Consider the following 12,685-nt stretch of genomic DNA (forward strand, 5'->3'; position numbering starts at 1 on the left):
GAGGGTGACCTGACAGTTCCCCTAGGTGTCAGGTGGACTAGGGGAGAAACACTGAGCCAGTTTGTTTTCCACCATCCTTTATGGCCACTTGGGAACCTGCATCCAGAAAGAACTCATATCCTTTCACAAGGGTAAGAGGCTCCACCCTGAGGATGGCTCAAAGAGCTAGAAGTGAGGAGGCCTGAAAGTACAGCACCCAAATCACCCTCCCAGGTGCCTTCCAATTGAAAGGCCTGTGTGTGGACAGAGGCCTCTGGACACTGGGCACCCTGCCAGGCCACAAGCGTGCCGCCTCTGACACAGACCTTACCCCTTTCAAGCCTCACTTCTTCCATTTGTTAAATGGGCTAACAGTACCAGCCTCACAGGACTCTGGGTGGATAATGTGAGAACAAGAAGCCCAGGCCCTCCTTTCCCACCACCATGCTCTACTTCTGTCAAGGCTGTATATTGTCATCCTGCTTATTTAACTTACATGCAGAGTACATCATGAGATATACTGGGCTGGATGAAACATAAACTGGAATCAAGATTGCTGGGAGAAATATCAGTAACCTCAGATGTGCAGATGACACCACCCTTATGGCAGAAAGTGAAGAGGAACTAAAAAGCCTCCTGATGACCATGAAAGAGGAGAGTGAAAAAGTTGGCTTAAAACTCAACATTCAAAACATGAAGATCATGGCATCCTGCCCCATCACTTCATGGCAAATAGGTGGGGAAACAATGGAAACAGTGACAGTTTTTATTTTGGGGAGCTCCAAAATCACTGCAGATGGTGACTACAGCCATGAAATTAAAAGATGCTTGCTCCTTGGAAGAAAAGCTATAACAAACCTAGACAGCATATGAAAAAACAGAGACAGGAGAACAAGATGGCGGAGGAGTAGGTAGACGTGGAGTACATCTCGCTCCATGGATACATCAGGAATATACCTTCAGACACACAGAAATGTATGCAGAACACCAGCTGAGGGCAGACAGGAGTACCTGACCAGCAGAAAAGAAAATATAGAACGATGCAAAACTCAGTAGGACGAAGGAACTAGGGTGAAAACAGGAGCGTTAGTAGGACTGGACCTGCCCTCTGTGGGCTGGGGAACTGAAGCAGGGCTCCGATCCCCACATCAGGGCAATCGTCTGAGTCAGAGGAGTCAGAGGAGAAACGTTTAAGGCTGAGAGCTGATCTGTGGCAACCGAAATGGAATGAGAATCAGATAGTCCTTGCCACAGCCATACATTGCCCAGACAGGGACGCAGGTCCCCTGGAAGGCGCAGCAGCTGGGAGCTGGAGTTCAGCGATTGTGGAGCAATCCCAGGGTGAGGGCTGCTGTTGACTGCAGAGAGACCAATCAAGGGGATGTGAGGGAGGAGAAGGTGGTGGGAAATGCTGGTGGAGGAAAGCCAGGCAGCCGTGGGAGCAAGGCAATACTGCAATCGTGCGTAGGGGGTGGAGCCATTGCCACAGCCTCTCTCTCTCTCTCTCCATACACCAGCATCGGAAGTTGAACAATAGACAGGCTGGCCCATCAAACTCCTGACGCACTGAACTACAGAGTAGGACCCCACCCAGGGTGTCCCTAAAGGCACTTAAAAGTGCCTGATGTGCTGATCTACAGAATAGGAGCCCACATAGGGTGCCCTTTTAAGTGCCTGATGTGCTGATCTACAGAGTAGGACCCCAGCCAGGGTGCCCCTTTAAGTGCCTGATGCCCAAACAACAGAGAAGGACCCCAGGCAAGGGAGCCCTCTAAGTGTCTGAACTGGCAGAGCTATGGAAAAAGACTGGCCAAAGAGGCCTTCTGATCGCCAGCTACAAGAGGCTCAAAAAAAGACCCTGGTAGGACCATAGCTCCTGCAGCAGAGGCAGTCCATGTCCCTGCACACTTGGTACCAACAGGGTCCCCACAAGCCTAACAGCTGTGCCACCTTCATGCTCAACTCTCACACAGAGCTGACAGAGACAAAACAAAAGTCTTGCATCTATGTGCATAGGGTAGCTTTGGTCATGTCCAACTCTTTGTGACCCTGTAGACCCTGGCCTATTGGAGAAGGAAATGGCAACCCACTCCAGTGTTCTTGCCTGGAGAATCCCAGGGATGGGGGAGCCTGGTGGGCTTCCGTCTATGGGGTTGCACAGAGTCAGACACGACTGAAGCGACTTAGCAGTAGCAGTAGCAACAGACTGTGGCCTGCCAGGCTTCTCTGTCAGGGGATTCTCCAGGCAAGAATACTGGAGCGTATTGGCCAGTACTGGTTGCCATACCCTTCTAGAGCACTGTATTTCCTACTGCCCTAGCTGCCAACTCCCCTGAGTACCTGGTGCTGCCAGAATCCCTGCAACCCAAGCAGCTGCACCACCTCCACACCTGGCCCCGACAGGGGCAAACCCAAGTCCTCCAGGGCAGCCTCAGAAGCAAACCCAAGGGGACAACAGACATGCAGAGGGGAAATAAAACTATTGTTGAAATTCAGGGGCACTGTGGCTATGGAAGAAGACTCAAAACCTTCCCACCAGCTGCACAAGCTGCAGATTAAATCCACATGATCAACTAGGCAGACTGTGTCTGTGGAATATATAAAAGGCCATTGAGAGCTCCCATGAAAGAAAACGCACTAGTTCTGATAGCTGTGGACATTGGAGGCAAGAACACACAGGAGTAGGACCAGATTAGAATCTGAGCTTCCCCCACAGCAGGTCCAGAGACCAGTACAGTGTTGGAAGGCATCCTAGGGAGGTGAGGTGGACTGTGACTCCCAGCAAGGAAAAGGACTCTGACAGCAGTGACTCAAGAAAAGCATTTATTATTCTTATGTTTTGAATTGTTCTGTAGATTCCTTTGGATTTTTTTTTCTTTTTTTTTTTCCTTTTCTTTTTCTCCTCTGTTGTAGTTGTCAATTTTATTGGCACTATGAAATTTAATTAAGCTTTTGAGCTTTTTTTTCCCTCAGTCACATTTTTTATTGTTGTTATAAACCTCTGCCTCTATGTTGAGCTTTTGCAGTTTTGGAGTTGTCCTTTTTTCTCTCTCTCTCTTTTTTTTTTAATTTTAATTTTTAAACCTATTATTATTTTTTCTACATTTATTCCTTTGTTTGCTTTTCCTACTGTTCTTTTCCCTTTGCAGTTAATCTTTAATGGATATAAATCTTCTTTATCTATCTCTGTTTAACTTTGCATATCTATTCTTTCTTTTTTTTCTCTCCTTTCCTCTCAGAGTATTTGTTAGTTTTATTTTCATTGCTTTATTCCCCAGTTGGCACCTTGCTTTGGTTTTGTTTTCCACTTTGTGCTTTAGTTAGTTTTGTTCTTAACTGGTAGATATAATTTTTGGTTTCCTTTATTCACTGGGTCAATCTGTTGTACTTTATTTTTGTTAGACTGTTTTGATTTTACTTATGGGTATAAGTGTATATGTGTATATTCGGTCACACTTTTTTTGTTGTTATAAACCTCTGCCTCTATGTTGGGCTTTTACAGTTCTGTAGAGTTTTCTTTTTTTCTTCTTCTTCTTCCTTTTTTTTTTCCCCTCTTTTTTCTTTTCTCTTTCTTATAATTTTAATTTTTAATTTTTTAAACCTATTTTATTTTTTCTACATTTATTCCTTTGTTTGCCTTTCCTACTGTTCTTTTCCCCTTGCAGTTAATCTTTAATGTATATGAATTTACTTCATCTACCTCTATTTACCTTTGCATATTTATTCTTTCTTTCATTTCCTCTCAACATATTTATTAGTTTGTTTTCATTGCTTTATTCTCCACTTGGCACATTGCTCTAGTTTTCCAGTTTGTGCTTTAGTTAGTTTTGTTCTTAACTGATAAATATAATTTTTGATTTCCTTTGTTCACCAGGTCAATCTACTGTACTTTATTTTTGTTGGACTGTTTTGACGTTGCTTATGGGTGTATATGTATATATGCATATACCATTATTTATTTTTTGCCTGATTTTGTAACTGCCATTTGTCTGGGGTTCATCTCTGATTTCTCATTTTGGGGCATTTGTTTTAATCTCACTTAATGCCATAATAAATCACTTGTGGAATCTTCGTTCCTGAACAGAGATCAAGCCCTGAGCCCTTGGAGTGGGAGCACTGACTCCAAGACCCTAGACTACCTGAGAACTAACCCTAGGGAGTATCAAATAGTGAGAACTCACACAAAGGAAACCACTTGAATACAAGATCTATCATCATCCAACCACCAGTAGCACCCTCATCTAAACAACAAACAAAACAAAACTACAAATCAAGTCATCAGCAGACAGGATTACCACCTCAGCTTCGCCCATTAGAGGAAAAACAAATAAACAAAACTCAGCGCAAATCTCACCCTATACGAGGTTTACACAAGACGCTGGACCAACCTTGCTGCTGCTGCTGCTGCTGCTCAGTCACTTCTGTCGTGTCCGACTCTGTGCGACCCCAGAGACGGCAGCCCACCAGGCTCCCCCGTCCCTGGGATTCTCAGGCAAGAACACTGGAGTGGGTTGCCATTTCCTTCTCCAATATATGAAAGTGAAAAGTGAAAGTGAAGTTGCTCAGTTGTGTCCGACTCCTAGTGACCCCATGGACTGAAGCCTACCAGGCTCCCTCCGTCCATGGGATTTTCCAGGCAAGAGTACTGGAGTGGGGTGCCATTGCCTTCTCCGTGACCAACCTTAAGAGGGCAGAAATCAAAAGGAAGAAAGAATTCAACGTTGAAGCTTGGGAAAAGGAGACCTCAAACACAATAGTTTAAAAAAAAAAATAATGGAAAGACAGATAAATACTACACAAATGAAGGAACAAACTAGAAACACAGAAGTCCAAATAAATGAAGAGGGAATAGGCAAACTACATAAAAAGGAATTCAGAATAATGATAATAAAGATGATCTTTTGAAAACAAAATGGAGAAAATGCAATAATCAATTATCAAAGACCTAAAAGAGTTAAAGAAAAAAACATATAGAGACAAAAAACACAATTAATTAAATTGAAAATACTCTAGAAGGAATCAACAGCAGACTATATGAAGCAGAAGATTGAATCAGTGGGCTGGAAGATAAAATGGTGGAAATAACTTCTGAAGAGTAGAATAAAGTAAATGAATGAAAAGTTCAGAATGAAAAGAACTGAGGATAGTCTCAGAGACCTTTGTGACAATATCAAATACACCAGCATTCGACTTATACAGGTCCCAGAAGAAGAGAAAAAGAAAGGGTATGAGAAAATTTTTGAAGAGATTATAGTTGAAAATTCCCCCAACATTGAAAAGGAAATAGTCAATCAAGTCCAAGAGCCACAGAGTCCCATACAAGACAAACCCAAGGAGAAACACACCAAGACACATACTAATCAAACTAACAAAAACTAAACACAAAGAAAGAATATTAAAAGCAGCAAAGGAAAAGCAACAAGTAATATACAAGGGAAACCTGATAGGCTTAACAGCTGATCTTTCAGCAGAAACTCTGCAGGCCAGAAGGGAATGGCAAGATATATTTAAAGCACTGAAAGGGAAAAATCTACAACCAAGATTACCGTACCCAGCAAGGATCTCATTCAGAATTGATGGAGAAATAAAAAGCTTTTCAGACAAGCAAAAGTTAAGAGAATTCAGTACCACCAAACCGGCTTTACAACAAATGTTAAACAGACTTATATAGTCAAGAAATACAACAGAAGGAAAAAAATCTACAGAATCAACCCCAAACAATTAAGAAAATGGCAATAGGAACATATATATCAATAATTACTTTAAATGTAAATGGATAAAATTCTCCAAGCAAAAGATACGACTGGCTGAATGGATACATAAGCAAGACCCAAAAGTATGCTGTCTACAAGAAACCCACTTCAGACCTCAAGACACATATAGACTGAAAGTGAGAGGATGAAAAAAATATATTACATGTAAATGGGAAGCAAGCCACTCCAGAAAGCTGGAGTAGCAATCCTCATATCAGACAAAATAGACCTTAAGAATGTTACAAGAGATAAGGAAGGACACTACATAATGGTCAAGGGACAAATCCAAGAAGACATAACAATTGTAAATATATATGCACCCAACATAGGAGCACCTCAACACATAAAGCAAACACTAACAGACATAAAAGGAGAAATTGACAGTAATACAATAAGAGTAGGAGATTTTAACACCTCACTCATACCAATGGACAGTTCATCAAAACATAAAACTAATAAGGAAATGCAAGTTTTAAATGGTACATTAGATGAGATGGATCTCATTGATATCTTCAGGACATTCCATCCAAATGCAGAAGAATACACTTTCTTCTCAAGTGCACAGGGAACATTCTCCAGGACAGACCACATCTTGGGTCACAAATCAAACCTCAATAAATTTAAGAAAATTGAAATCATATCAAGCATCTTCTCCAACCACAATGCTATGAGACTAGATGTCAATTACAAGAAGAAAAAAAAAAACTGTAAGAAACACAAACACATGGAGATTAAACAACTTGATCATAAATAACTGATGGTTACTGAAGAAATCAAAAGGGAAATCAAAAAATTTCTAGAAACAAATGACAAAGAAAACACGACAACTCAAAACCTATGGGATGCAGCAAAAGCAGTTCTAAGAGGGAAGTTTATAGCAATACAATCCTACCTCAAGAAATAAGAAAAACATTGAATAGACAACCTAATTTTGCACCTAAAACAACTGGAAGAAGAAAAAAAATCCCAAAAATTAGTCGAAGGAAAGAAATCATAAAGATCCAAGCAGAAATAAATGAAAAAGAAATGAAAGACACAATAGTAAAGATTAATAAAGCTAAAAGTTGGTTCTTTGAGAAGATAAACAAAACTGACAAACCTTTAACCAGACTCATCAAGAAAAAAAGGGACTTCTTTTTTATTAATTTTGTTGTTATTTTGTATTATCTTTTTTTATTATTTTGTTAATCAAATCAACAAAATTAGAAATGAAAAAGAAAAGGTTATAGCAGACAATACAGAAATACAAAGGATTATAAGGGACTATTATGAACAACAATATGGCAATAAAATGGATAACCTGGAAGGAGTGGACAGATTCTTGGAAAAATTCACCTTCCAAGACTGAACCAGGAAGAAATAGAAATTATAAGACCCCAATTACAAGCACTGAAATTGAAGTTGTGATCAAAAATCTCCCAAAAAAACAAAAGCCCAGGACCAGATGGTTTCACAGCAGAATTCTATCAAACATTTAGAGAAGAACTAATGCCTATCCTTCTAAAACTCTTTCAAAAAATTTCAGAGGAAAGAACACTTCCAAACTCATTCCGTGAGGCCAGCATCACCCTGATACCAAAACCAGACAAAGACAACACAGAAAAAGAAGACTACAGGCCAATATCACTGATGAACATAGATGCAAAAATCATCAACAAAGTTTTAGCAAACAGAATTCAGCAACACATCAAAAAGCTCATACACCATGATCAACTTGGATTTATTCTAGGGATGCAAGGATTCTTCAGTATATCCAAATCAAACAATGTGATGCACCATATGAACAAACTGAAAGATAAAAACCACACAATAATCTCAATAGATGCAGAAAAAGCCTTTGACAAAATTCAGCACCCACTTACGATTAAAGCTCTTCAAAAAATGGGCAAAGAAGGAACCTACCTCAACATAGTAAAGGCCATATATGATAAGGCTACCAAACATTATTCTCAATGTTGAAAAACTGAAAGTATTCCCCCTAAGATCAGGAACAAGACAAGGTTGCCCACTTTCACCACTGTTATTTAACATAGTTCTGGAAGTCCTAGCTACAGCAATCAGAGAAGAAAAAGAAATAAAAGGAATCCAGGTTGGAAAAAAAGAAGTAAAGCTCTCACTGTTTGCAGATGACATGATACTATACATCAAAAACCCTAAAGATAGTATCAGAAAATTACTAGAGCTAATCAGCGAATTTAGCAAAGTTGTGGGATACAAAATTAATACACAGAAATCACTTGCATTTCTGTATACTAATAATGAAAAATCAGAAAGAGAAATTAAGGAATCAATCTCATTCACCATTGCAACAAAAAGAATTCAATATCCAGGAATAAACTTACCTAAGGAGACAAAAGAACGGTACACAGAAAATTATAAGACACAAATGAAAGAAATCAAAGATGACATAAACAGATGGAGAAATATTCCATGTTCCTGGGTAGGAAAAAAACAGGAAAAAATATTTTGAAATATTTTGAAAGAGTTTTAGAAGGATAGGCATTAGTTCTTCTTTAAATGTTTGATAGAATTCTCCTGTGAAACCATCTGGTCCTGGGCTTTTGTCTTTTGGGAGATTTTTGATCACAACTTTAATTTCAGAAAAAATATTGTGAAAATGACTATACTACCAAAAGCAATCTACAAATGCTATCCCTATCAAATTACCAATGACATTTTCCCAGAACTAGAACAAAACATTTCACAATTCATATGGAAACACAAAAGACCCCAAGTAGCCAACGCTGTCTTGAGAAAGAAGAGTAGAGCTGGAGGAATCAACCTTCCTGACTTCAGATTATACAAAAGCTACAGTCATCAAGACAGCATGCTACCGGCACAAAAACAGAAATGTAGACCGATGGAGCAAGATAGAAGGCCCAGAAATAAACCCGTGCACCTGTGGGTACCTTATTTTTGACAAAGGAGGCAGGAAATAATATATAATGTGGCAAAGACAGCCTCTTCAATAAACGGTACTGAGAAAACTGGACAGCCACATGGAAAAGAATGAAATTAGAACACTTCCTAACACCACACACAAAGAAACTCAAAACGGATTAACGACCTAACTGTAAAACCAGAAACTATAAAACTCTTACAGGAAAACATACGTAGAAGACTCGATGACACAAATCAAAGCAAGATCCTCTATGACCCACCTCCTAGAGTAATGGAAATAAAAACAAAAATAAACAAGTGGGACCTAATTAAGCTTAAAAGCTTTTGCACAACAAAGAAAACTATAAGCAAGGTGAAAAGACAACCCTCAGAATGGGAGAAAATAATAGCAAATGAAACAACTGACAAAGGATTAATTTCCAAAATATACAAGCAGATCACACAACTCAATACCAGAAAAACAAACAATCCAATCAAAAAGTGGGGGAAAGACCTAAATAGACATTTCTCCAAAGCAGACAAACAGACGGCTAACAAGCACATGAAAACACGCTCAACATCGCTCATTATTGGGGAAATGCAAATCAAAACCACAAGGAGATTTGTAGTTTCACCTCACACTGAAGTTTCACCTCTGACCCTTTTGATGAGGGTCAGAATGGCCCTCATCAAAAAGTCTACAAGCAATAAATGCTGGAGAGGGTGTGGAGAAAAGGGAACCCTCTCACACTGTTGGTGGGAATTCAAACTAATAAATTATTATTATTTAAATAATTGATTTAATAATAAATACATAATAATAAAATTTAAATAATAAATTTTTTTAAAAGGTAGAGACATTACTTTGCCAACAAAATTCCGTCTAGTCAAAGCTATGGTTTTTCCAGAAGTCATGTATGGATGTGAGAGTTGGACCATAAGGAAAGCTGAGAGCCAAAGAATTGATCTGAACTTTTGAACCATGGTGTTGGAGAAGACTCTTGAGAGTCCCTTGTATTGCAAGGAGTTCAAACCAATCAATACTAAAGGAGCAGAAGCTCCAATACTTTCGCCACCTGATGAGAAGAACTGACTCATTTGAAAAGACCCTGGGAAAGATAGAAGGCAGGAGGAGAAGGTGATGACAGAGGACAAGATGGTTGGATGGCATCACTGACTCAATGGACATAAGTTTGAGCAAGCTCCAGGAGATGGCGAAGAAAGGTGAAGCCTTGTGTACTTCCTGTCCGTGGGATTGCAAAGAGTCAGACACAACTGAGCAACAATAGACTAGTGCAATTTCTAGCACATTGATGATTATATACAACAGAAACCTCATTTACTAGAGGGATCAGTTGAGAACAGGATTTCTTATTTACAAAAGGATTCACTTAAAATAGCTCATTGCTTTAAAATAGGCCCCTCCTTTACATTGGAGAAGGTGATGGCACCCCACTCCAGTACTCTTGCCTGGGAAATCCCATGGACAGAGGAGCCTGGTAGGCTGCACTCCATGGGGTCACTGAGAGTCGGACACAACTGAGCGACTTCACTTTCACTTTTCACTTTCATGCATTGGAGAAGGAAATGGCAATCCACTCCAGTGTTCTTGCCTGGAGAATCCCAGGGATGGCAGAGCCTGGTGAGCTGCCATCTCTGAGGTCGCACAGAGTCGGACACGACTGAAGCGACTCAGCAGCTCCTTTACATTCAAGAATGCTTAATGAGCAATCAGACGTGAAGCCTCTCGAAAACTTCACCTCAGCCACAGGTGAAGTATTTACACAAATCGTTGACACAATTTTTCAGGAATATTCTTCATAGTAACAAGCATTTCAATATGATGTTCATCCCTGGTGCCCCAGCGTCAAAGTCAGTCTCAGTTCACTGCTGAAAGGCAGAGGCAGGCCACAGTTTCCTTCTGCTAACCAAAACAGGGCCAGTGCCTGGATCAGTTCAGTTCAGTTCAGTCGCTCAGTCATGTCCGACTCTTTGCGATCCCATGAATCACAGCACGCCAGGCCTCCCTGTCCATCACCAACTCCCAGAGTTTACTCAAACTCATGTCCATCGAGTCTGTGATGCCATCCAGCCATCTCATCCTCTGTCGTCCCCTTCTCCTCCTGCCCCTAATCCCTCCCAGCATCAGGGGCTTTTCCAATGAGTCAACCTTCGCATAAGGTGGCCAAAGTACTGGAGTTTCAGCTTTAGCATCAGTCCTTCCAATGAACACCTGGGACTGATCTCCTTTAGAATGGACTGGTTGTATCTCTTTGCAGTCCAAGGGACTCTCAAGAGTCGGAGTTCTCCAACACCACAGTTCAAAAGCATCGATTCTTCAGCGCTCAGCTTTCTTTACAGTCCAACTCTCACATCCATACATGACTACTGGAAAAACTATAGCCTTGACTAGACGGACCTTTGTTGGCAAAGTAATGTCTCTGCTTTTTAATAGTGCCTGGATAAACAATAGTAATTTGGTGGTGAAAAATGGCCTGTGATTACACTGTCAAGAAGTCAGTTCACATAATCTCCCTGGTGTTGACTGAAAATATAGTCACAACCTGAAAGTAGAGAATTATTTGATTTGGTGGGAATGTTTAAGACCCTTAGTTTAAGTCAGTTGCCCTGAGAAAACTGCTCTGAGGAGGCAAGAGAGGGAGTCAGGCTATCTATAAGTTTGCAACAAAAAGAACAGACAGTCTGAACAACAAAGATTATTGTTTAGTAACAAGGAAAACCAGATATCAAGCTAAGGAATTTTGTGTTCTTCTTTTTATGGGAAGATGCAAGCCTCTGGGCTTACTGAATTCATTCCTTTCATACGCACCTCAGCTGTCTGGGGCCAAACCCTATTTCTTGACTGTTTACATCTGTGATTCTTGTGCATCTCTGGGGTGGCAGGTGTGGTGGATGACGCTTATTCTACCCCACCCCACACCACCCCCAGCTCCTCAGCAGTCACGGGGGTGGGTGGTGGCATCTGCTGGCTCTCAGGCACCATGTTCCCTTTTGGGAGCCCTCATCACATTTGAAGGCTAGAAATCACTGATGGCTGTGACATTTCCTGCCCACTGATACGGCAGAAAATATTTCATTTCACACCAGATTTCATCTCAAATTCCCATCATTAAACAGAACTCCTGCCTGTTTCATGTAAAAAATCCTTCCTATTCCAGTGTTGCTCATAAAGATCCCACAGGGTGTGCAGAGCAGGGGACTGGCTAACCACAACTTTGGAAACCTCTGTCCCCAGAAAGTGTGGAACAGTGGGATACCCAGACTGCAGTTCACCCCTCTACCAGTCACAGATGTGAAATGGAATATCTCCTGCCATATCAATAAACAAGGATGTCACAGCTAACTGTGATTCCTGCCCTCCAAATGTGAATTTCTAGCCATGCAGACAAGCAGTGCCACTTCCTACATGAGGAACTTGAGGATGTTGTGGTGGTGATTTAGCCACTAAGTCATGTCCAACTCTTTTTGACCGCATGGACTATAGCCTGCCAGGCTCGTCTGTCCATGGGCTTCTCCAGGCAAGAACACTGGAGTGGGTTGCCATTTCCTTCTCCAATACATGAAAGTGAAAAGTGAAAAGTGAAAGTGAAGTCGCTCAGTCGTCTCTGACTCCCAGCAACCCCAGGGACTGCAGCCCACCAGGCTCCTCCATCCATGGGATTTTCCAGGCAAGAGTACTGGAGTGGGGTGCCATTGCCTTCTCCATGAAGAGATCTCTAATCTTTCCCATTCTGTTGTTTTCCTCTATTTCTTTGTCACCAGCAGTTACAGCCCTCTGGTGTGAGCCAAAGAGCCCTAAAAGAATTCAAGAAAGAGAAGAATATCTTTGTAAAAATGCAGGATGCTGGCCCCAGATAGCTGAGATGCATATGAAAGGAAATTTTTTAATAATCCCAGACTCTTGCATCTTCCCATACATAGAAGAACACTAAATTCCTTAACTTGATATCTGGTTTTTCTTACTTAACGATATCTTTGATGTTGAGACTGCCTGCCCCCTATGTTGCAAATCTGTATACACAGACAACTCCTCCCCCTCTTCCCCCACCCCC

Source organism: Bos indicus x Bos taurus, chromosome 28 (genome assembly GCF_003369695.1).
Source record: "Bos indicus x Bos taurus breed Angus x Brahman F1 hybrid chromosome 28, Bos_hybrid_MaternalHap_v2.0, whole genome shotgun sequence".
Classification (NCBI taxonomy): domain Eukaryota; kingdom Metazoa; phylum Chordata; class Mammalia; order Artiodactyla; family Bovidae; genus Bos; species Bos indicus x Bos taurus.